At 43.8% G+C, this 23,591-nt stretch overlaps 1 pseudogene; it reads right to left on the minus strand.

The window, feature by feature from the left end:
• LOC120063532 overlaps positions 1-23,591 on the minus strand; it is a 32,697-nt pseudogene that overhangs the window by 448 nt on the left and 8,658 nt on the right.

Here is a 23,591-nt window from a genome sequence, read left to right on the forward strand (position 1 = left end):
TCTCGAGTTTCAAGTTTTAATGTCACATGCACAAGTACAGTGAAATGCCTTTATTGCAAGCTCTAACCCCAACAATGCAGTAATCAATAACCATGGAATACTAAAAATAACAAGGTAGAACAAAAACACGAGATAAAAATAAGAACACGATAACGTAAGTAAACATACTATGTACAGGGTCAGTTCCAGTACCATATTTACAATGTGCAGGGATACTGGATCAATGTAAGGTGTATAAGATAAACAGAGTAGCAGTAATGTACTATATATGATGATTGTATGTCAGTGGGTGTGTAGAGTCAATATAAATGTATGCGCATATTATGTGTGTGTGTGAGCAAATGATGGAGTGAGTGTTTGTATGTGTGTTGGATTGTCAGTGTGCATAAGTGTGTAGAGCCCTGTGAGTGTACATAGAGACAGATAGTCTGTGTAGCCAAACTGGTCATTCTGGCCTCTCTTTGCGACAGCGCACCTTAGCAAGGGTAGCTGCTAGCTAGCTAACGCAGCACTAGCCTCGCGGCTGTAGCGTTCCCACTGTGCACATCCTAGCTAGCTTTAGCAAGGCTTCTACGAAGTAGCTTACGCCTAACTAAAGCCCAGAACTTACACATTGTTTTTACAACAGGCATTTTCAGCATAGCCCTGTTCTACACAATGGCAACTGCTGCCCCAACCCTAGACGAGCCTACCACAGCACTCAAACAACCACATTCTTGTGCTTGTGGCTAGTTGGAAGGATTTTATGCAACAATTGTCTGTTAAGGGAGCATGCTCAAGAAGCACTCGACAACCCAGTGTCCTGTAAGCATTGTACATTTCTCTCTAGAGTGTGTTTGAAAAGGAGGCTAAAATGCTCCGCTATTTCCACCCCCTCCCTCCCCTCTCAGCCACCGGCCGAGGCTCAACTCCCCACAACCCACCACAACATCGAGTGGCCAGCTCCCTTGGGGGCTCAGGATCCCGGAAGGGACCTATACGATGGGAAAAGACTACCATCCTGCTAAGCAACTGCTTCCCGCGTTCCCAGCCTGCATCAGAGAGGCTAGGAGCTCATGAGATAAGCCCCTTGCCAGCAATATCCTGGCTAGGGGTTTCCCGAGAATGGACATGAACAATATGGAAGAATCTGGGTTTTCCGACCCTCCCATGGTGGAGCCGTCACTGGCTTACCACTTTCAACCAACACTACTGGAAGTTCCCTCCCTAGAAAGACAGAGTGCTTTTCTGCCTCCATTTTCCATAAGACGTACAAAGCCCTGGCCTTGTCAATCAGAGCACTTAACGTGACCTCTTTATTGTTGGCTTACCAAGCAGAGTTAGTGAAGGATGTGTGGAAGCAACTGGATTCGGGGACCCTGAATAAGGATGCTTGGGATGAGATCTGTATGATTACGGATCTAAACCGCTGGGCTTCACGTAATGCCATCCCTGGCTGTGGTCATACCGTGAGCCTGGCGGTGTTGGAAGAAAAGGCACTTTGGCTAAGCTTTTCCAGCTTAACAGACAAAGAAACAGTGGACCTCCTGGATGCCCGTGACACCCATGCAGATGTGTGAAATGCGTATGAAAGAAGGCGAAGCCTCCCAGGCCCCGTGGCAGCCTGTTGGTCACTGCAACTCGCCATAGCCTCACAGCAGGGAGGAGGCAACAAGCTGTCTTTGGGGGGCCAAGACCCCTGGCAACTCAGCAGACTGCCAATGTCTTCGCTCACATGGGAAAATGGGGGATGTGCACACGCCCTTTCGCTATCCCCTAGGCACCTTCTCATGTTTTAAGCCAGGACGACAGTCAGCATGTCCTCTCTCCCTCCAGTCTCTTCTGACTGACGGAGCTGAATGACAGATTGCCATAACCATGGCTCCCCTTGCCTTGCGGCATTTTCGCCTCTTACCGCCTACTGCGCGAGCAACACAGTTTAAACAGGCTCACATGAGTACCTCCTCAGTGCTATCACCAGGAGGTGGCAGTCAATTCCCCCGTTTCCATACACTAAAACAGGGGAACAGGTTTCCGGGGTTCACATCAAAGATCGCCGTAACCCACTGGGTTTCTCTTTGGGGAAATCCTATGGCAACTTAGCTCTATTGACGGAAAACTCTATCGAGCTATAAGACAGTCAGTAAGGTTTTCCATTACTCATATTTTCTGGTCCGAGGAAATCTGGTACACCAAGTCAATTTTCTCCTCGTCCCGTTCCTACCTGCGCTTGATCACGCAGTCGGGGATTTGTTATCTCTACTCTCCCTTTGGGGAAATGTTTGCTCTTATTAGCCCTCCTGTCCGAGGTAGGGCCAAGACGACCAGACACTTAGCTGATCTATTGCTTAGGATTAGGACATCTGGGTTACAAGCATTCCTTCCACCTTTAAGCTACGCCGGTTGAAGCATTGTGTCATTTCGTTGGCTGCTCTCTCGCGCAAAAACACCACTCGGTGACACGGTATAGCCATACCCATTGCCACCTGCTAGGGACACAGTCCAAGAGGATCAGGCATGTTGTTTTGGATAAAACGTTATGCCCATATGCCTCGGACGCATTACGAGGATATCCCAGCAATGGAACACACTCTCTGCCCTCCCCCTGCAATGTTATCATGTCCCGGGGTGCGCATGACACGCTCTCGCTGGAACTTTAAACCAGTTCCTGAGAGCCCGCCCTCTGCATCTACCCAGACAGACTGTAAAAAGCGACAACCCTATGGAGGGTTTTGGAGAACCCGTCCCTATTTAGTGTTTATGCACCAGTAGGAGTGGAAGCACTGGCACAGCCTCTCAAGGGTAATGCCCTAAGCTTTTTCTCTCTCCTAGGCCTGCCACAGGCTTATCCCTCATCGTCGAGCCCTTCAAATGACCAAGGATACCCTGGTTGGTGGAGATCACTCTCCCGCATTGAACCAGTCCTGGTAGTTACCGTTACGCAGGGATCTGCGGACCCAAATGAGATTTGCCTGCGACAAGCCGACAAGTCAAGACCTTTCACCAGAGTGACAGTGCTCCTCCCACACGCCCACTGTCTGGTAAAACAGGAGATGCGTTTTGGAGAAGTGGTGTGACCTACACAGATCATCCCTTGGAAACAGAGGGACGATCTCCTAAAAGGTCCAGTTAACTGCCATCTCACCTGTCACACAGGCCTGGACATTTACAGTAGGGTAACACCCTCTGTAGTTGAGGGTGCATGTCACTTACACAAAACCAGTCTTCAAGCATTTAGCACCTCACATGGGACTAGAGGTCTTCAAGCATTTAGCACCTCACATGGGACTAGAGGTCTTCAAGCATTTAGCACCTCACATGGGACTAGAGGTCTTCAAGCATTTAGCACCTCACATGGGACTAGAGGTCTTCAAGCATTTAGCACCTCACATGGGACTAGAGGTCTTCAAGCATTTAGCACCTCACATGGGACTAGAGGTCTTCAAGCATTTAGCACCTCACATGGGACTAGAGGTCTTCAAGGGTCCACCCAAGACGGGTCCTGTTTGATTGTCATCGGGTCTTGGGTCTATGTAACTACAGCTGATAGACTCGGTTGGACCCGAATGGACCGACCACGGCTCTGCATAGCCTATAGCATACTTATTTTACACTAATAAGGTGACTTTATTGACTTGTAAAGGCTTAGCCAACATATAAAGACCTATTTGTTAACCAGAAGAGCAACTTGGCTGATAAACATACTTTTTTTGTCACTCTGATCCAATTTGGTCTGATTGTCCTTGGGTCCATTCGGGTCCACTACATGGGACATGTTGTGCTTGAGGCTTTCCCATCGTGGCCTGTTGTGCTTGAGGCTTTCCCATCGTGGCCTGTTGTGCTTGAGGCTTTCCCATCGTGGCCTGTTGTGCTTGATGCTTTCCCATCGTGGCCTGTTGTGCTTGAGGCTTTCCCATCGTGGCCTGTTGTGCTTGAGGCTTTCCCATCGTGGCCTGTTGTGCTTGATGCTTTCCCATCGTGGCCTGTTGTGCTTGAGGCTTTCCCATCGTGGCCTGTTGTGCTTGAGGCTTTCCCATGGTAGCCTGTTGTGCTGCTGGAAAGCGGGGAAATGTCATGTTTCTCTTTCTAACCTGCTTTTCCATCTACCCTATGGCTGCAAAGCGACCGTCCGTGCCTTCAGTTTGCCCCGGGGTCCTCCTGGGTACCCAAACCCACTCTTGTATGCCTAGGCTCAGTGGCAATTGTGTTGTAGCGCCCTGGAGCATTTTTTGGGCACCTCCCTACAAGGGCAGGCCCCCCTACCTCGTTAACAGCTATCTTTGGAGGGTGGAGACTGTTGTATTGGAAAATATAATAGCAAAGGCTACAGCCCGAGAAGGGCTCATTACACCAGAGGTATGGCTACCTCTTGGGCACTGTTCAATGGCATCTCATTATGGGAGATTTGCATTTTGGCACGTACAGCCACCCCTTATACTTTAATAAGGTCTTTACCGACTGGATGTCTCTGCACCTTTTTTGTGGCATACTTGTGGCATCTGAGGGATGATGCTGTTGGAATTACACTGGCTTCGGAGAGCATGTCTGCATTATGGGAGTTGTCCCATGGTGAGACATCAAAACGAGTATTTGAAATAGAACTCAAGATTACTTACGTAACCCCGGGTCTATATGAATATGAGTGAGATCGCAAGGAAGATGAGCAAGAGTGCAAGGAGGAGAGGCATGCAGTTTGGTGGGTTAAAGGCTCCCTTTATGGAGAGAAGGGGCTCTCATTCGCCACTCGACTTGTCGGACTCCAACAGCTGTGTGATTGGATATTTCGAGCTTATGGACACACCCAGGCGCATCCCATAGTGAGACATCTCACAGAACCAGGGTTACGTAAGTAACCTAGAGTTTTCGCAAGCCCTTCTCCTGTAGTGAAGCCCTTCTCCTGCATTTATGTGAACCACTGCCCATTTTGGAAATTGAAATACAATACTTACAGTATATCAACCATGGCTCAACATTTTTACAATGAACCAATATGCTTTTCAAGCTATTCATGATGCTGAGAAACATGGACAAAGTCCTGGAAAGGCCACTGTGGTAGTTAAGACAAGCCTAACACTAACAGCCATTAGCATTCACAACACCATCCACAGTCCTCTCCGTGGCATTGTTCAAACATATTTGATTTCCACCAAAAAAACTGCCTCATCAACCACTCGTTTGAAAAGGAAAGGGTATGTAGTTGTCCGTCAACCTGCCCGTCTGTACATATATTAGATCAGAGAAGAGAACTCCATATTTTAGCGATTTCTTTAATACAGTATGTCTGTGAGGCCCAAACTTGGTTGAGGTTGTATAGAGCAGCTATTACTATTCCTGTGTGCTCTGCCCTCCAGCAACACTTGGCAACAATGTAAGGCTGAGAAAAGGTTGTCACTTGTTTTCAACCCTTCTCTCTCTACCGTGTGTGTGTGTGTGCATGTGCGTGTGCATGTGCATGTGTCCAAATGCCCTTAAAGTGGAAGTAATAGTGTTAATTGGTAACATTTTTCCACGTACATTGTTACTTAACACATGACATGTTGCATACATAAGTGTTAACCATTAACAGCCTTTGCACCTATTCACTTTAATGTCACGCTGTAGTGAAGGGAAGCAGAGGCCCCATGAGTTTCAAAACCACCTTTGTTTTGCTGCCAAACACTGCCCACACACCCCTGCCAGAACTTGTGGTATTTCAACCCACTTGGTGTTGCTTAACAATACAGCGGTTGATAGGAATATGAATGCGGTACTACAGTAAGAAGCATAAGAACAGTATGATTCATTAGCAATAGCAAAACATCCTTTGGTGGTGCAACTAAAAGGGAGTACTTGATATTCAGAGGACAGCTTAATGTCCATGAGGTAAAAAACAAAGGAAGAAAAAAATCAAGCTAGACCTGTTGAATGGAGCAGTGGTGAAAGTATTAGAGACCAAGTGAGACATGGAAAGATCGCTCTTCTGAATGACAAAACACATTTCACCCAGTAAAAAGTTTGTGCCGTGTCATCACTCTCAAACTGTTAGGACAGTATGTGTGTGTGTAAATACTTCGCAATACATTCAACTCAAAATGATCACAAGAACATTCAAGAAGTTGAAGGATATTTCCATTCGACTTATTTTGTAGCATGGAATTAAATGATCAAGAGTCAGTTTTGTCACCTTTTTAAAAGGCAATATAGAAGCTGAGCATGATAAACAACTGGGTACGCCTGGTTCTTTTTGAGAAGAATGTGGGCGTTTGTTTTTCCCTACACAATTTGTGAAAATCTCCATGGCAACAGTTCATAATTTCTACTCTCAATGACGCACCAACAAACAAACACATCTCAAAATGTAATTTTGTATTAGAACGATGTTTCCCTATGAAGAAATCAATAACAGTCAAAAACTTAATTAAGACTGAACCCTTACAAAAAAAATGCAATTTCACATTTGAAAATCATATTTTCACACGTGAAATAGCTGTTTTCACATGTTGAGCTTAAGATTTCACATGTACTAAATTATAGTTCACATGGTAACACCACCTTTTCACATGTGAGAAGAATAACATGTTGTTTTCACCACACATGTGAAATGCAGTTTCACATTTGAAATTTGCATTTTCACATGTAAGAAAACTCCAACTGTGAAAATCTCACTTCCACATATGGAATTTCAGATTCACATGTGGGGTTGAAATAATGTTATTCTCCTCACATGTGAAAAGACGGTGTTCACATGTTGCAGTAGCAATGTTTCCACCGGTGGAATTAGGGTGACAAAATCTAAAAAGCCCAAATGCAGGACAAGGGAACGATTTTGCAAGACATTCGCAAAACAGTGGACAGAATAATTGTTTTTGGGGCAGGTTAATGGATCACATTCAAATGGCGACATAGTTCTGCTGTCTGAAGGTCACTGCCTGTAAAAGGGGCAATCCTTAGTTGCTACATCCGTTTTTGGACTTATAAATATGAACCCATAAATTCTTGAAGAATACACTGAGTATACAAAACATTAAGAACAACTGCTCTTTCCATGACATATATTGACCAGTGAATCCAGGTGAAAGATATGATCCCTTATTGATGTTACTTGTTAAATCCACTTCAATCAGTGTAGATGAAATGGAGGAGACAGGTCAATGAAGGAGTTTTAAGCTTTGAGACAATTAAGACATGGGTCGTTTATGTGTGCAATTCAGAGGGTAAAAGGGCAAGACTAAATATTTAAGTGCCTTTGAACGGGGTATGGTAGTAGGTGCCAGGCGCACCGGTTTGTCTCACGAACTGCAACGCTGCTGGGTTTCACGCTCAATAGTTTCCCGTGTGTATCAAGAACGGTCCACCACCCGAAGGACATCCAGCCAACTTGACATAACTGTGGGAAGCATTTGGAGTCAACATGGGCCAGCATCCCTGTGGAACGCTTTTGACACCTTGTAGAGTCCATGCTCCGACGAATTCAGGTTGTTCTGAGGGCAAAATGGGGAGGGGGGTGCAACTCAATATTAGGAAGGTGTTCCTAATGTTTGGTATACTCAGTGTACAACGTATAAATGCCTCATGAGCTTAGTTTAACTGTCATACCCCATCAGAACACAAAATATAAGCTTGTTTTACACCACTGTTTGTAAACAAAGTAAATGTAAACAACCCCTGTATAGCTGGTCGGTCCCTGGATGGGAGACCAGCTGTAGCTGGAAGTAATAGAAAATAAACCTGGGGGAAAAATGTCACATGGGGAATTTATTTTTTCACAAGGGAAAACTTCACAGGTGTCCAAAAACCACGCCTGAAATTTCAACAACAACAACAATTAGATATATATACACACACACACACACAGTATTTTTTTGTAAGGGAAGAGCACTATATCTTCCATGTTGCCATATCAATAATTCCGTACAAATTAATATTTTATGAACATCAAAACTGCACCAGAAAGGCTGCTATTGTGAGGTTCAAGCAAGCCCGAGATATTTTGTGCTAACCCAAAGTAGGTTAAGCAGATTTGGTTCTCACAACATGACGCAGATCCCAGTCACTCACCATTGGGCCTGTCCCCAAGCAGTGCTAATGATCCTTCCTGCAAACAAGCTGTCAGTTTCACTCACTTCTCCCCACAAATGTAATATTTTTCACTGGAATGAAGCTGGGAATAAGCCATTATGGCTCAAACCTTAGGCACTAGCCCCCCCCCCCCCCCCCATCCATCCATCACCACCCCAAGTATGGATGTGTGAAACAAAATATATATATTTTTTTTTTTATCGACAAGAATGTTAAACACAGAGGACCAAATTCAAATCGATGGCCACCTCCATTTCTCAGAAAAGGGACTTTACTTTTTTTGAGCAGCCCAGGTAAACATACTTCATATCTAAACAGACTCCAGTTAAGGACTCCAACTGCATGAACATTTAGCTGCACCACAGCCAATAGCACCTTACTTGATCACCGATGTGGCACACCTGAGGGGTTGGTATCACACACCAGGTAAAATAAGGGGAAAAAATGTGATTCCCAGATATAACAACTTTCCACACCTGCATCTCCACCTTATACTGCCAGGAGAATGTTGACCCATCCAGGTCATGATGAAGCCCACACACAAACAGATACAGCAGGCCAGGTAGTAAGTAACCCTTTTCCCTAAAGAGACAAACTCCACACAGACTATACCTGAACTGAACTGCCTTGGGCATTCAGTGACATCAAGAGTCACATGTACAGTAGCTTCAGTAAATCTGTATCAGAAATGATTTTGGTTCCTCAAGCAACCATACAGTAGGGTGCCATTTTCACCTTAAAGGCCCAGTGCAGTCAAAATTCAGTTTTCCCTGTGCTTTGTATCATATTGTACAACAGCTGATGAAAATAACACTGTAAAAGTTGGAAGAAAAAAATATATATTAGTGTTATTTCCAGCTGGTTGAAGTTACAATTGAAACAGGATCGTCTAATCAGCAGGTTTTGCATGGGTGGAGTTTTGGCTTGCCTGCTGACATCACCAGGCGGAAATACGTCAACAGACCAATAACAAAGAGAGTTCCAAACCTCTCTGCTAATAACAGCTAGTTTTCAGGTTACATAGCCGTCCAATTGGGCCCTTCACTCAGACCACCTCCAGACAGTCCTAGCAAAATTATTGCTTGAGAAATCGTTTTTTTGCTAAAAAAAAGCTATTTCTGTTAATTTTTGACAATTTTAAAAGGAAAACTATTACAGTAAGGTACTTAATTGTTACCCTGAAATGATTTAACATTGAGATTCACTGTGTGCTCATAGAACAGGACAGTGGAAAGCTGAGCGAAAATGGAGGAAATCTAAACTTCCGGAGGACCTATCCTTCCATTCCTTCTTCTCTACATCTGCTGCTAAAGCTGCTATCTATCACTCTAAATTCCAAGCCTCTGTCTCCAACCCTGGGAAAGTATTTTCCTCCCCTCCTCCCTCTCTTTGGAAAAAAAAGAATGATGACATGAGCTCCTCATTTACTCAGCCTATGGAGTCCACTGGTCCCACTTACACAAAACGACCCTAAAATTGTATTTGTTGCGTACACAGATTAGCAGATGTTAAAGCAGGTGCAGCGAAAAGCTTATGTTTCTAGCTCCAGCAGTGCAGTAAGTGTCTAACAGTAGAATACCAATACCCAAATAATCCCACCCCACCCCCCAAATTAAAAACAATTCTGAACAAACAATATCAGAACGAGCAATGTCAGAGTTCAGAATATAAATATGTATAGACAGTATGGACAATATATAAGTAGGAACATATATGTACAGCAGTAGTTCAGTAGGATGAGCTATGTCGAGAATACAGTGCCTTCAGAAAGTATTTATACCCCTTGACTTATTCCACATTGTTGTTACAGCCTGAATTAAAAAAATTCCCCCTCGCCCATCTATACAAAATATCCCATAATTAAAGTGAAAACAGGTTTTTAGAAATGTTTGCAAATGTATTGAAAATTAAACACGGAAATATATACATTTACATAAGCATTCACACCCATTTAAGTCTTATCATAGATTTTCAAGTAGATTTAAGACAAAAATGTAACTCAGCCACATTCACCGTCTTCTTGGTAAGCACCTCCAGTGTAGATTTGGCCTTATATTTCAGGTTATTGTCCTGCTGGAAGGTGAATTCATCTCCCAGTGTCTGGTGGAAAGCAGACTGAACCAGGTTTTCCTCTAGGATTTTGCCTGTGCTTAGCTCTATTGTGCTGTATTGGATTTGCCCCAAACATTTGTATTCAGGACAAAAAGTTAATTGCTTTGCCACTGTTTTTGCAGTATTACTTTAGTACCTTGTTACAAACAGGATGCATGTTTTGGAATATTTTTTATTCTGTACAGGCTTCCATATTTTCATGGTGACATCCCTGAGCGGTTTCCTTCCTCTCCGGCAACTGAGTTAAGGAATCCTGTATATTTGTAGTGACAGTGTATTGATGCACCATCCAAACTGTAATTAATAATGTCACCATACTCAAAGGGATATTCAATGTCTGTTTACACCCATCTACCAATAGGTGCCCTTCTTTGCGAGGCATTGGAAAACCTCCCTGGTCTTTGTGGTTGAATCTGTGTTTGAAATTCACTGCTTGACTGAGGGACCTTACAAATAATTGTATGTGTGGGGTACAGAGAAGAGGTAGTCATTCAAAAATCATGTTAAACACTATTATTGTCCATGCAACTTATGTGACTTGTTAACCAAATTCTTACACCTGAACTTATTTAGGCTTGCCATAACAAAGGGGTTGAATACTTACTGATTCAAGAGATTTCAGTTTTTCTTTTTTTATTAATTTGTAAGAAATTCAAAAAACATAATTCCACTTTGTGTAGGCCAGTTACAAAACTCAATTTCATCTAAAGTCAGTCTGTAACAACAAAATGTGGAAAAATTCAAGGGGTGGGAATACTTAAGGCACTGTACATAAACTCAGCAAAAAAAGAAACCTCCTCTCACTGTCAACTGCGTTTATTTTCAGCAAACTTAACATGTGTAAATATTTGTATAAACATAAAAAGATTCAACAACATACAAACTGAACAGGTTCCACAGACATGTAACTAACAGAAATGGAATAATGGATCCCTGAACAAAGGGGGGGGGTCAAAATCAAAAGTAACAGTCAGTCAGTCCACCTCCAAATCGATCCTGCTCCAGAGTACAGGCCTTGGTGTAACGCTCATTCCTTCAACAATAAATACGAATCCGACCATCACCCCTGGTGAGACAAAACCACAACTCGTCAGTGAAGAGCACTTTTCGCCAGTCCTGTCTGGTCCAGCAATGGTGGGTTTGTGCCCATAGGCGACGTTGTTGCCGGTGATGTCTGGTGAGGACCTGCCTTACAACAGGCCTACAATCCCTCAGTCCAGCCTCTCTCAGCCTATTGCAGACAGTCTGAGCACTGATGGAGGGAAGCCTGTACTTATATATACACTCTCCATAACATTTTGGAGTATATGCAAATTGCCATCATACAAACTGAGGCAGAAGATTTTGTGAGAATTAATATTTGTGTCATTCTCAAAACTTTTGGCCAAGACTGTACCAGGTGCAGAGTAGAGTACTGGGCGGTAAGCCAACTAGTAGTGATGACTGTTCAATCAATCAATCAAATGTATTTATAAAGCCCTTCTTACATCAGCTGATGTCACAAAGTGCTGTACAGTAACCCAGCCTAAACAGTTTGATGCCCTGGAGATAGAAGCTACGGGTCTTAGGGACACAGCTGAATTTCTTCTTTATCCTCCATCACAGTGTCGGTGTGGAGGGACCATTTCAGTTCCTCAGTGATTTGCACGTTGAGGAACTGCTTTTGACTCTCTACACTGAGACCCGTCGATGTGGGTCGGGTTGTGCTCTCTCTGCTGTTTCCTGTAGTCCACGATCATCTCCTTCATTTTGTTGACATTGAGGGAGAGGTTATTTTCCTGGCACCACTCCACCAGGGCTCTCACCTCCTCCCTGTAGGCTGTCTCGTTGTTGTTGGTAGTCAGGCCTACCACTGATGTGTTGTCAGCAAACTTGATGATTGAGTTGGAGATGTGCATAGCCACGCAGTCATGGTTTAACAGGGAGTACAAGAGGGGGCTTAACACACACCCATGTGGGATCCCCATGTTGAGGATCAGCGTGGCGGAAGTGTTGTTGCCTACCTTCACCACCTGGGGTCGGCTGTCAGGAAGTCTTGGACCCAGTTGCACAGGGAGGAGTACAGACCGAGGGCCCTGAGCTTAGTGATGAGCTTGGAGGGCAATGTTCTTGTTGAAGGCTGAGCTGTAGTCGATGAACAGCATTCTCACATAGGTATTCCTCTTGTCCAGTTGAAATAGGGCAGTGTGCAGTGCAATGGCAATGAGGCATCCGTGGATCTGTTGGGGCGATATGCAAAGTGTAGTGGGTCTTAACTAGCCTCTCAAAGCACTTCATGATGACAGAAGTCAGCGCTACTGACTCACGTCAGCCACGCCGATTGGGAGCACACAGTCCTTGTGAGAGGCAGGTGCCCACGTCGGCGGCTCAGTGTTTTTTTTTTCCTCGAAGCGGGCAAAGGACTTGTTTAGCTTGTCCGGGAGTGAGATGTCGGTATCCGCGTTGTGTCTGGCTTTCCCTTTATCTCCGAAATAGTCTGGAGTCCCTGCCACATGCGTCTCATCACAGGAGTCTCAACCCCTCGCTCTCCAGATGAAATCCTGCGACTAGTGATTTCCAGCCGCCCGACAACCTGCCCACTCGACCCCATCCCCTCTTCAGACTATCTCTGGAGACCTTCCATCATCAACTGACCACTGGCTGCATCCCCCCTGACTTCAAGATGGCCAAAATCACTCCCTTCCTCAAGAAACAAAAACTCAAACCCTCCAATGTCAAAAATAACAACAGATCGCTATCCCTTCTTTGTTTTCTTTTCTTTCTTTTACAAAACACTTGAGCATGCTGTCTCTCTCATTATCACTCTGAGAACGATCTTCTTGAGCCTAACCAGTCAGGCTTCAAGACGGGTCACTCAACCGAGATTGCTCTCCTCTGTGTCACAGAGGCTCTCCGCTCTGCCAAAGCTGACTCTCTCAACTATTCTCAGCCTCCAAGATCTATCTGCTGCCTTAGACAACGTGAACCATCAGATCCTCCTCTCCACCCTCTCAGGGCTGGGCATCTCAAGCTCTGCACACTCCTGGATTGCATCCTACCTGGCAGTTCGATCCTACCAGGTGGCGTGGAGAGGATCTGTGTCTGCACCATGTGCTCTCATTACTGGTATCCCCCAGGGCTCGGTTCTAGGCCCTTTCCTCTATACACCAAGTCACATCCTCTCATGGTCTCTCTTATCATTGCTATGCAGATGACACTCAACTTTATCATTCCCCTCTGACACCCAGGTGGCGACACACATCTCTGCTTGGATGTCGGCCCACCACCTCAAGCTCATCTTGACAAGATGGCGCTGCTCTTCCTCTCATCACGGTCGACTACTCCAGAGCCCCCCCCCCCCAGAGTGCAAAGAACCTAGGAAAGACCCTGGACAGTACCCTGTTGTTCTCTGCAAACATTTAAAAAATGACTCGCTCCTGCAGGTTCAAGCTCTACAACTTCTATAGAGTATGACCTTTCCTCACACAGGAAGCAGCGTAAATCCTAATCCAGGCACTCCTCATATTCCTTCTGGCCTACTGCAACTCTCTGTTGGCTGGGCTCCCTGCTTGTGCCATCAAACCCCTGCAACTTATCCAAAACTCCGCAGCCCGTCTGCTGTTCAACCTTCCCAAGATCTCCCACGTCACCCCGCTCCTCCGTACACTCCACTGGCTTCCAGTCAAAGCACACATACACTACAAGACCATGGTGCTTGCCTACAGAGCAGCAAGGGGAACTGCCTCTCCCCACCTTCAGGCTATGCTCAAACCCTACATCCCAACTCTGAGCACTCCGTTCTGCCACGCCTGGTCTCTTGGCTGTCCCACCCCTACAGCACGTCAGCTACTGCTCAGGCCAGTCAAAGCTTTTCTCTGTCCTGGCATCCCAATGGTCCCTACCCATCTTCCGAAAACTGATAAATGACTAAAATGTCAAATGCAAATGTAGATTAAAAAAAACTGCTGCATTGGGCCTTTAAAAGTCCTCAGTTCAATGCGGTCAGATCTTCACCAGTAATGCTATGCAAGAGTGTATCATCGCTGTCTAACCTTGTAAAATAAAATAAATACATTTTATTACATTTATTGAATGCAGTCACTCCCCTTAATGTATTCTGAAGATATTATGACTCTAGGTAGGACCAAGAACATTTATTCAAAATAGCTTCAGAAGTTTCCTAATTGTATGTACGAACATGCAATTAGGAAACTTCTGAAGCTATTTTGAATAAATGTTCTTGGTCCTACCTAGAGTCATAATATCTTCAGAATACATTAAGGGGAGTGATAGGAAAATGTACAAATTTTCCATTTCCAGAAAATATGAAGTTTTGGAGATGGTTTTCATCAGACAGCGACGGTATGTTTTCCTTCTGTAAGTATGTGGTTTCTCGATGCTGTAGATGAACGAACAGGATCAATTGTCCCCCAAGCGCGGGTGACTGGTTATTTAACATATCAATTGGTTATTATATTCATATTTAATTCATCTAACACCTGTTCCACAGGTAAATCAGGCCTTGGTTAAAGATTAGGCCTCTCGCTTTCATCCATGGCTGATAAGGGCATTTAACAGCTATTTACCTTGTTTGTCCTGAGCCTAATCAAGCCTGTGAAGTTCTAATTTGTAACATTCTTGATATATTATAAAACCTGCAGAGTTACCTCTGCTGCAGAGGATAAGTTCATTAGACTTACCAGCCTCAGAAATTGCAGCCCAAATAAAAGCTTCACAGAGTTCAAGTAACAGACACGTCTCAACATCAACTGTTCAGAGGAGACTGCGTGAATCAGGCTTTCATGGTCGAATTGCTACAAAGATACCACTACTAAAGGACACCAAAAAGAAGAGACTTGCTTGGGCAAAGAAACACAAGCAATGGACGTTAGACCGGTGGAAATCTATCCTTTGGTCTGATGAGTCCAAATTTGAGATTTTTGGTTCCAACAGCCGTGTCTTTGAGATTCAGAGTAGGTCAACTGATGATCTCCGCATGTGTGCTTCCCACCGTGAAGCATGGAGGAGGTGGTGTGATGGTGCTTTGCTGGTGACACTGTCTGTGATTCATTTAGAATTCAAGGCACACTTAACCAGCATTGCTACCACAGCATTCTGCAGCGATACACCATCCCATGTGGTTTGCACTTAGTGTGACTATCTCTAGTTTAAATTGACCCGTTTTTTAAATGGGGATTTGTGTATTATGCAAATTAGATTTCCGTGGGGGCGTGGACATCGACTCTAGGTTAAAGGATGGAAAGAAGCTTGAGTGACTTTGTTTATTTCCAGAGGCTACCAGTTTTACACTGGATGTATTATAAAACATTGCATTGGAGCTAATCAGATTCCCCAATGAGAGGCCCTAGAAGCATGGGAAACAATCCTACATTTGTGACTAAGTGCATTAACCCTTTGTCTTGCATATGCTGGCATGCTTGTTTAAGTTTGTTGTCCAAAAACGATAGTTATTTAAGGTCAAAATCGAACGCTGCTTTTTATGTTGTTTCACCACTGTAAAATGTGTCTTCGGTCATGGCAGTTCCATGGAAACAGAAGGTTCATAATTGTACAGTAACGTTTACTCCATCACAGTTAATTCATGTGATAATGCATATGTCCAAGATGAACAAGGTTCCATGTAGATACTACGCCTAATAGACAGTTAAGTTGCCATTCAATAGATGCTGAAAGTTGTTAAGTCTAGAATGTAACATATGATCTCTGAAATGTGTTTTTTTCCATGATCAGGCTGCAGAGGTCAGGTTGTTGAACTCGTTGTGGAAATCAGAGGGTAACCATTGGTACACTTGGTGGGATAAGGCAGGAATACCACGTGGTACCAGAGAAGTTCTATCTACTTACAATTAGTTGTGTTTAACCATGTAACTTCACACCAAACTTGAAACTGAACTGAATTTACTTCAATTAAAAAAGACCACTATCTGGAGAAAAACATGCACAGAAACATTGAGTCTGATTTTGAAGTTGACAGATAAACAAAAAATAATGAAGAATTAAAGAAATATGTAACGCTGAGTAGCTGGCAGCGGCACTACAGAGATGTAGTGTCAGGGCATTTGTGCTACTTTCAGCATTTGCCTCCAAATTAGGCCAAAGGAGTTGTGATGTCATGGAAAACCAGAATAGAATTTTACAGAGGGGTGTCCATTCCTGCAGAGGACCAGTTTCCATGGTCAGAAACAACGATTGAAATAACCAATTTCTCAGGCATTTCACACGTTCAGCACCTAGGTACACATGAATTGCACACACTCACTCACACACACACACACACACACACACACACACACACTATATCAAAATGAAACTAAACAATTATTATCTCCCTCAGTGGACCTTTCATTGTGTTGAGGGCAGAATATCCCTCAATGAAAGACTTCCTAATTGAGGCAATATTACTGTAATTTCCCTAACATAAACACACACTTGTCACTGTATAAGTGTACATATTTGTGAAGTGCCTTGTGTTTATTGGTGTACTGTGTGTCAGAGTATTTGATATATCACTGCACCACATTTCTCCACTTCTTTAAGCAGGACTGCAGAAATATGTGGAACTGGCCCAGAAACAAGGTACTTCCTTGGCTCTATAATGCTGAATGGACATAGTGCTGTACCACATGCAGAACACTGAATGTAGTATAGTCCATTTGATATACTAAGCACCACACTAAGATATATCAGCAGTAACAAGCACAATCATAAAATCAGCCCTTGCTGACTGTAAATGAGGAAAATAATTTTACCCAACAATCCAGTGTGGAGCAGGTGCACTGTCGAGTGCCTGTCTGTCAAACGTCCCAATGTTCAGCCTTCCCTGTGGAGCACGGTAGCATACTATCAAACCAGTCCTCCGAGAATACTGTCCCTCCTCCGGGATTGGCTCGCTCTTCTAGAGTATTCCCACTCCGTATCTCCCGTTCAGCTCTCCTCCTGTCCCCACTTCCTCCTATGCAGCAGTAACGGCCGGTGCTCTAGTGGATGTGCTATCACTGAGAGAAACCTCTCGAGCAGCACAGTGATCGGGGGGGGGGGGGTCGTGGAAGCTGCTCTCTCTCACTGACGGAGCCTGCGAATGCAGCACCAGGGACCTCTGCCAGTTTCCAAGCTGTACGCAGTATTGACGGAGTTGCTGGGTGGATGCTAACATGGCACAAATTCTCACAGTGCTCGGCTCTCTTCCCCCCCCCCTTACTCTTTCACTCTCTCCCACACACGCAGACAAACACACACACACACACACACACACTCCCCCTCCTGCTTAGATCCTTTCAGCATCGCCTTCAGATGCTAAAGGCCTGACTGCCAGTTAAGCCTGTTTAAAGACTGGCTGGGCTCCCCCCTGCACTGCCTGGTCTGCCTGGGCTCCCCCCTGCACTGCCTGGTCTGCCTGCTTGGTCAGACTGGTCTCATAAACTAGACATAACATAGTAAATGTAAATCCAGGACATTGAAATGAGCATGATGTTAAATTTTTTGAAAACTTTTCATCCCTTTTTCGTGATATCTAAATTGGTATTATAGTCTTGTCCCATTGCTGCAACTCCCATACGGACTCAGGAGAGGCAAAGGTTGAGAGCCATGCGTCCTCCGAAACATGACCGTGCCAAGCTGCACTGATTCTTGACACACTGCTTGCTTAACCTGGAAGCCAGTCGCACCAATGTGTCGGAGGTCAACTAGCAACCGTGTCAGCGTGCATGCACCCGGCCCGCCACAGGAGTAGCTAGAGCACGATGGGACAAGGACATCCCAACCGGCCAAACCCTACCTTAACCAGTAACGATGCTGGGCCAATTGTGCGCCGCCTCCTGGTCACGTCCGGCTGCAACACAGCCCAGGATCGAACCCGGATCTGTAGTGACACCTCACCTCATAAACCGCTGCGCCACTCGGGAGGCCCTAGCATGATATGTTGGTTGCATGTTCGAATCTCATCACGGAAAACTTTAGCATTATAGCTAATTAGCAACTACTTAGCATGTTAGCTAACCCTTCCCCTAACCGTAACCCTAACCTACAGTGGCAAGAAAAAGTATGTGAACCCTTTGGAAATAGCTGGATTTCTGCATAAATTGGTCATAAAATTTGATCTGATCCTCATCTAGGACACAACAATAGACAAACACAGTCTGCTTAAACTAATAAGACACAAACAATTATACGTCTTCATGTCTTTGTTGAACACACCGTATAAACATTTACAGCGCAGGGTGGTTAAAGTATGTGAACACTTGGATGTAATAACTGGTTGACCCTCCTTTGGCAGCAATGACCTCAACCAAATGTTTTCTGCTGTTGCGGATCAGACCTGCACAACGGTCAGAAGGAATTTTGGACCATTCCTCTTTTCAAAACTGTTTAAACTGCAATATTTTTGGGATGTCTGGTGTGAACTTCTCTCGAGGTCATGCAACAGCATCTCAATCGGGTTGAGGTCAGGACTCTGACTGGGGTACTCCAGAAGGCGTATTTTCTTCTGTTGAAGCCATTCTGCTGTTGATTTACTTCTGTGTTTTGGGTCATTGTCCTGTTGCATCACCCAACGACTGTTGAGCTTCAATTGGTGGACAGATCGCCTAACATTTTCCTGCAAAATGTCTTGATAAACATGGAAATTCATTTTTCCGTCGATGATAGCAAGCTGTCCAGGCCTTGAGGCAGCCCCAAACCATGATGCTGCCTCCACCATACTTTACAGTTGGGAGGAGGATTTAATGTTGGTGTGCTATGCCTTTTTTTCTCCACACATAGTGTTGTGTTCCTTCCAAACAACTCAACTTTAGTTACTTCTGTCAACAGACTATCTTACCAGTAGCGCTGTGGAACATCCAGGTGCACTTTTGCAAACTTCAGAAGTGCAGCAATGTTTTTTTTGGACCGCAGTGGCTTCTTCCGTGATGTACTCCCATGAACACCATTATTATTTTGTGTTTTACATATCGTAGACTCTTTAGAGATGTTAGCATGTTCCAGAGATTTCTGTAAGTCTTTAGCTGACACTCTAGGATTCTTCTTAACCTCATAGAGCATTCTGCGCTGTACACTTGCAGTCATCTTTGCAGGACGGCCACTCCTACGGAGCGTAACAACAGTGCTGAACTTTCTCCATTTATAGACAATTTGTCTTACCGTGGACTGATGAACATCAAGGCTTTTAGAGATACTTTTGTAACCCTTTCCAGCTTTATGCTAGTCTACAATTCTTAATCTTGGGTCTTCTGAGATCTCTTTTGTTCGAGGCATGGTTCACATCAGCCAATGCTTCGTGTGAATAGCAAATCAAATTTTGTGAATGTTTTTATAGTGCATGGCAGCTCTAACCAACATATCCAATCTCATCTCGTTGATTGGATTCCAGGTTAGCTGACTCCTGACTCCAATTAGCTTTTGGAGAAGTCATTAGCCTAGGGGTTCACATACAGTTGAAGTCGGAATTTGCATACACTTAGGTTGGAGTCATTAAAACTCGTTTTTCAACCACTCCACACATTTCTTGTTAACTTCTCTGGGATATTTGGGACGCTAACGTCCCACTTGGCCAAAAGCCAGTAAAAATGCAGAGCGCCAAATTCAAATAAATTACTATAAAAATCTAACTTTCATGAAATCACACATGAAAGACACCAAATTAAAGCTACACTTGTTGTGAATCCAGCCAACGTGTCTGATTTCAAAAAGGATTTACGGCGAAAGCACACCAAACGATTATGTTAGGTCAGTACATAGCCACAGAAAAACACAACCATTTTTCCAGCCAAAGAGAGGAGTAACAAAAAGCAGAAATAGAGATAAAATTAATCACTAACCTTTGATGATCTTCATCAGATGACACTCATAGGACATCATGTTACACAATACATGTATGTTTTGTTCGATAATGTTTATATTTATATCCAAAAATCTCAGTTTACATTGGCGCCATGTTCAGAAATGCCTCCAAAATATCCGGAGAAATTGCAGAGAGCCACATCAAATAACAGAAATACTCATCATAAACTTTGATGAAAGATACATGTTTTACATAGAATTAAAGATACACTTGTTCTTAATGCAACCGCTGTGTCAGATTTTTTTTAAACTTTACGGAAAAAGCAAACCATGCAATAATCTGAGACGGCGCTCAGATAGAAACAACATTTCTCCGCCATGTTGGAGTCAACAGAAATACGAAATTACATCATAAATATTCCGTTACCTTTGATGATCTTCATCAGAATGCACTCCCAGGAATCCTAGTTCCACAATAAATTGTTGTTTTGTTCGATAATGTCCATTATTTATGTCCAAGTAGCGCGTATAGTACACATATCCAAACGCTCGCGCAGATCCAGGCGAACGTCGGACGAAAACTTAAAAAAGTTATATTACAGATCGAATAAACGTGTCAAACTAAGTAGAGAATCAATCTTTAGGATGTTGTTATCATAAATATTCAATAACGTTCCAACCGGAGAATTCCTTTGTGTCTATAGAAGTAATGGAACGCAAGTCGATATCATGTGGAATGCGCATGACCAGGAACTGGCTCTCTGCCAGACCACTGATTCAAAGAGCTCCCATCCGGCCCCACATCACAGTAGAAGCTTCATTCAACGTTCTACAGACTGTTGACATCAAGTGGAAGGCGTATGAAGTGCAAACAGATCCATAACCCACTGGGATTTCAATATGCGATGAGTTGAAAATCGACCAGCCTCAGAATTCTCACTTCCTGTTTGGATTTTTTCTCAGGTTTTTGCCTGCCATATGAGTTCTGTTATACTCACAGACATCATTCAAACCGTTTTAGAAACTTCAGAGTGTTTTATATCCATATATATCCAATAATATGCATATATTAGCATCTGGGACAGAGTAGGAGGCAGTTCACTCTGGACACGCTATTCATCCAAAGTGAAAATGCTGCCCCCTATCCTAGAGAAGTTAACAAACTATAGTTTTGGCAAGTCGGTTGGCAAGTCGGTTAGGACATATACTTTGTGCATGACACAAGTAATTTTTACCACAATTGATTACAGACAGATTATTTCACTGTATCACAATTCCAGTGGGTCAGAAGTTTACATACACTAAGTTGACTGTGCCTTTAAACAGCTTAGAAAATTCCAGAAAATTATGTCATAGCTTTAGAAGCTTCTGATAAGCTAATTGACATCATTTGAGTCAATTGGAGGTGTACCTGTGGATGTATTAAGGCCTACCTTCAAACTCAGTGCTTCTTTGCTTGACATCAAGGGGAAATCAAAAGAAATCAGCCAAGACCTCAGAAAAAAAATGTGGACCGCCACAAGCCTGGTTCATCCTTGGGAGCAATTTCCAAACGCCTGAAGGTACCACGTTCATCTGTACAAACAATAGTACACAAGTATAAACACCATGGGACCACGCAGCCGTCATACCGCTCAGGAAGGAGACGCGTTCTGTCTCCTAGAGATGAACGTACTTTGGTGCGAAAACTGCAAATCAATCCCAGAACAAAAGCAAAGGACCTTGTGAAGATGCTGGAGGAAACAGGTACAAAAGTATCTATATCCACAGTAAAACGAGTCCTATAATCGACATTTACCTGAAAGGCCGCTCAGCAAGGAAGAAGCCACTGCTCCAAAACCGCCATAAAAAAGCCAAACTATGGTTTGCAACTGCACATGGGGACAAAGATCATACTTTTTGGAGAAATGTCCTCTGGTCTGATGAAACAAAAATAGAACTGTTTGGCCATAATGACCATTGTTATGTTTGGAGGAAAAAAGGGGGATGCTTGCAAGCCGAAGAACACCATCCCAACCGCGAAGTATGGGGGTGGTAGCATCATGTTGTGGGGGTGCTTTGCTGCAGGAGAGGCTGGCGCACTTCACAAAATAGATGGCATCATGAGGCAGGACAATTATGTGGATATATTGAAGCAACATCTCAAGACATCAGTCAGGAAGCTAAAGCTTGTTCACAAATGGGTCTTCCAAATGGACAATGACCCCAAGCATACTTCCAAAGTTGTGGCAAACTGGCTTAAGGACAACAAAGTCAAGGTATTGGAGTGGCCATCACAAAGCCCTGACCTCAATCCTAGAACTGAAAAAGCGTGTGAGAGCAAGGAGGCCTACAAACCTGACTCAGTGACACCAGCTCTGTCAGGAGGAATGGGCCAAAATTCACCCAACTTATTGTGGGAAGCTTGTGGAAAGCTACCCGAAACGTTTGACCCACTGGGAATGTGATGAAACAAAAGCTGAAATAAATCACTCTACTATTATTTGGATATTTTACATTCTTAAAATAAAGTGGTGATCCTAATTGACCTAAGACAGGGAATGTTAACTTGGATTAAATGTCAGGAATTGTGAAAAAGTGAGTTTAAATGTATTTGGCTAAGGTGTATGTAAACTTCCGATTTCAACTGTACTTTTTCCAACCTACACTGTGAATGTTTAAATTATGTATTCAATATAGACAAGAAAAATACAATAATTTGTGTGTTATTAGTTGAAGCACACTATGTTTGCCTATTGTTGTGACTTAGATGAAGATCAGATCAAATTTGAAAACCAATTTATGCAGAAATCCAGGTAATTCCAAAGGGTTCACATACTTTTTCTTGCCACTTCACATGCCCGTCTGTGTGGAAATGTTCTGCCTACTGTAAATACCTATCTGACTGCAACATGTAACGTGTTGGTCCCATGTTTCAGGAGCTGAAATAAAATTTCCCAGAAATGTTTCATACGCACAAGAAGCTTATTTCTCAAAAATGTCATCTAATTAGCTTACGTCCCTGTTAGTGAGCATTTCTACTTTGCCATGATAATCCATCCACCTGACAGGTGTTGCATATCAAGAAGCTGATTAAACAGCATGATCATCATTATACAAGTGCACCTTGTGTTGGGGACAATAAAAGGCCACTATAAAACGTGTAGTTTTTCACACAACACAATGCCACTAATGTCTCAAGTTGAGGGAGAGTGCAATTGCATGCTGACTGCAGGAATGTCCACCACAGCTGTTGCCGGATAATTTAAATGTTACTTTCTCTACCATAAGCCGCCTCCAACGTCATTTTAGATGATTTGGCAATATGTCCAACCGGCCTCACAACCGCAGACTATGTGTAACCACACCAGCCCAGGACCTCCACATCCGGCTTCTTAACCTGTGGGATGTTCTCAGACGAGCCACCTGGACAGTTGATGAAATTGTTGGTTTACACAACCAAAGAAGTTCTGCACAAATTGTCAGAAACGGTCTAAGGGAAGCTCATCTGCATGCTCATCAAGCTCACCAGGGTCTTGACCTGACTGCAGTTCGGCGTCGTAACCGACTTCATCGAAGGTGAGCATTTGCCCACTGAACACTGGCATGGAGAAGTGTGGTCTTCAAGGATGAATCCCGGTTTCAACTGTACCGGGCAGATAGCAGGCAGCGTGTATGGCGTAATATGA

Source organism: Salvelinus namaycush, chromosome 18 (assembly GCF_016432855.1).
Source record: "Salvelinus namaycush isolate Seneca chromosome 18, SaNama_1.0, whole genome shotgun sequence".
NCBI lineage: Eukaryota > Metazoa > Chordata > Actinopteri > Salmoniformes > Salmonidae > Salvelinus > Salvelinus namaycush.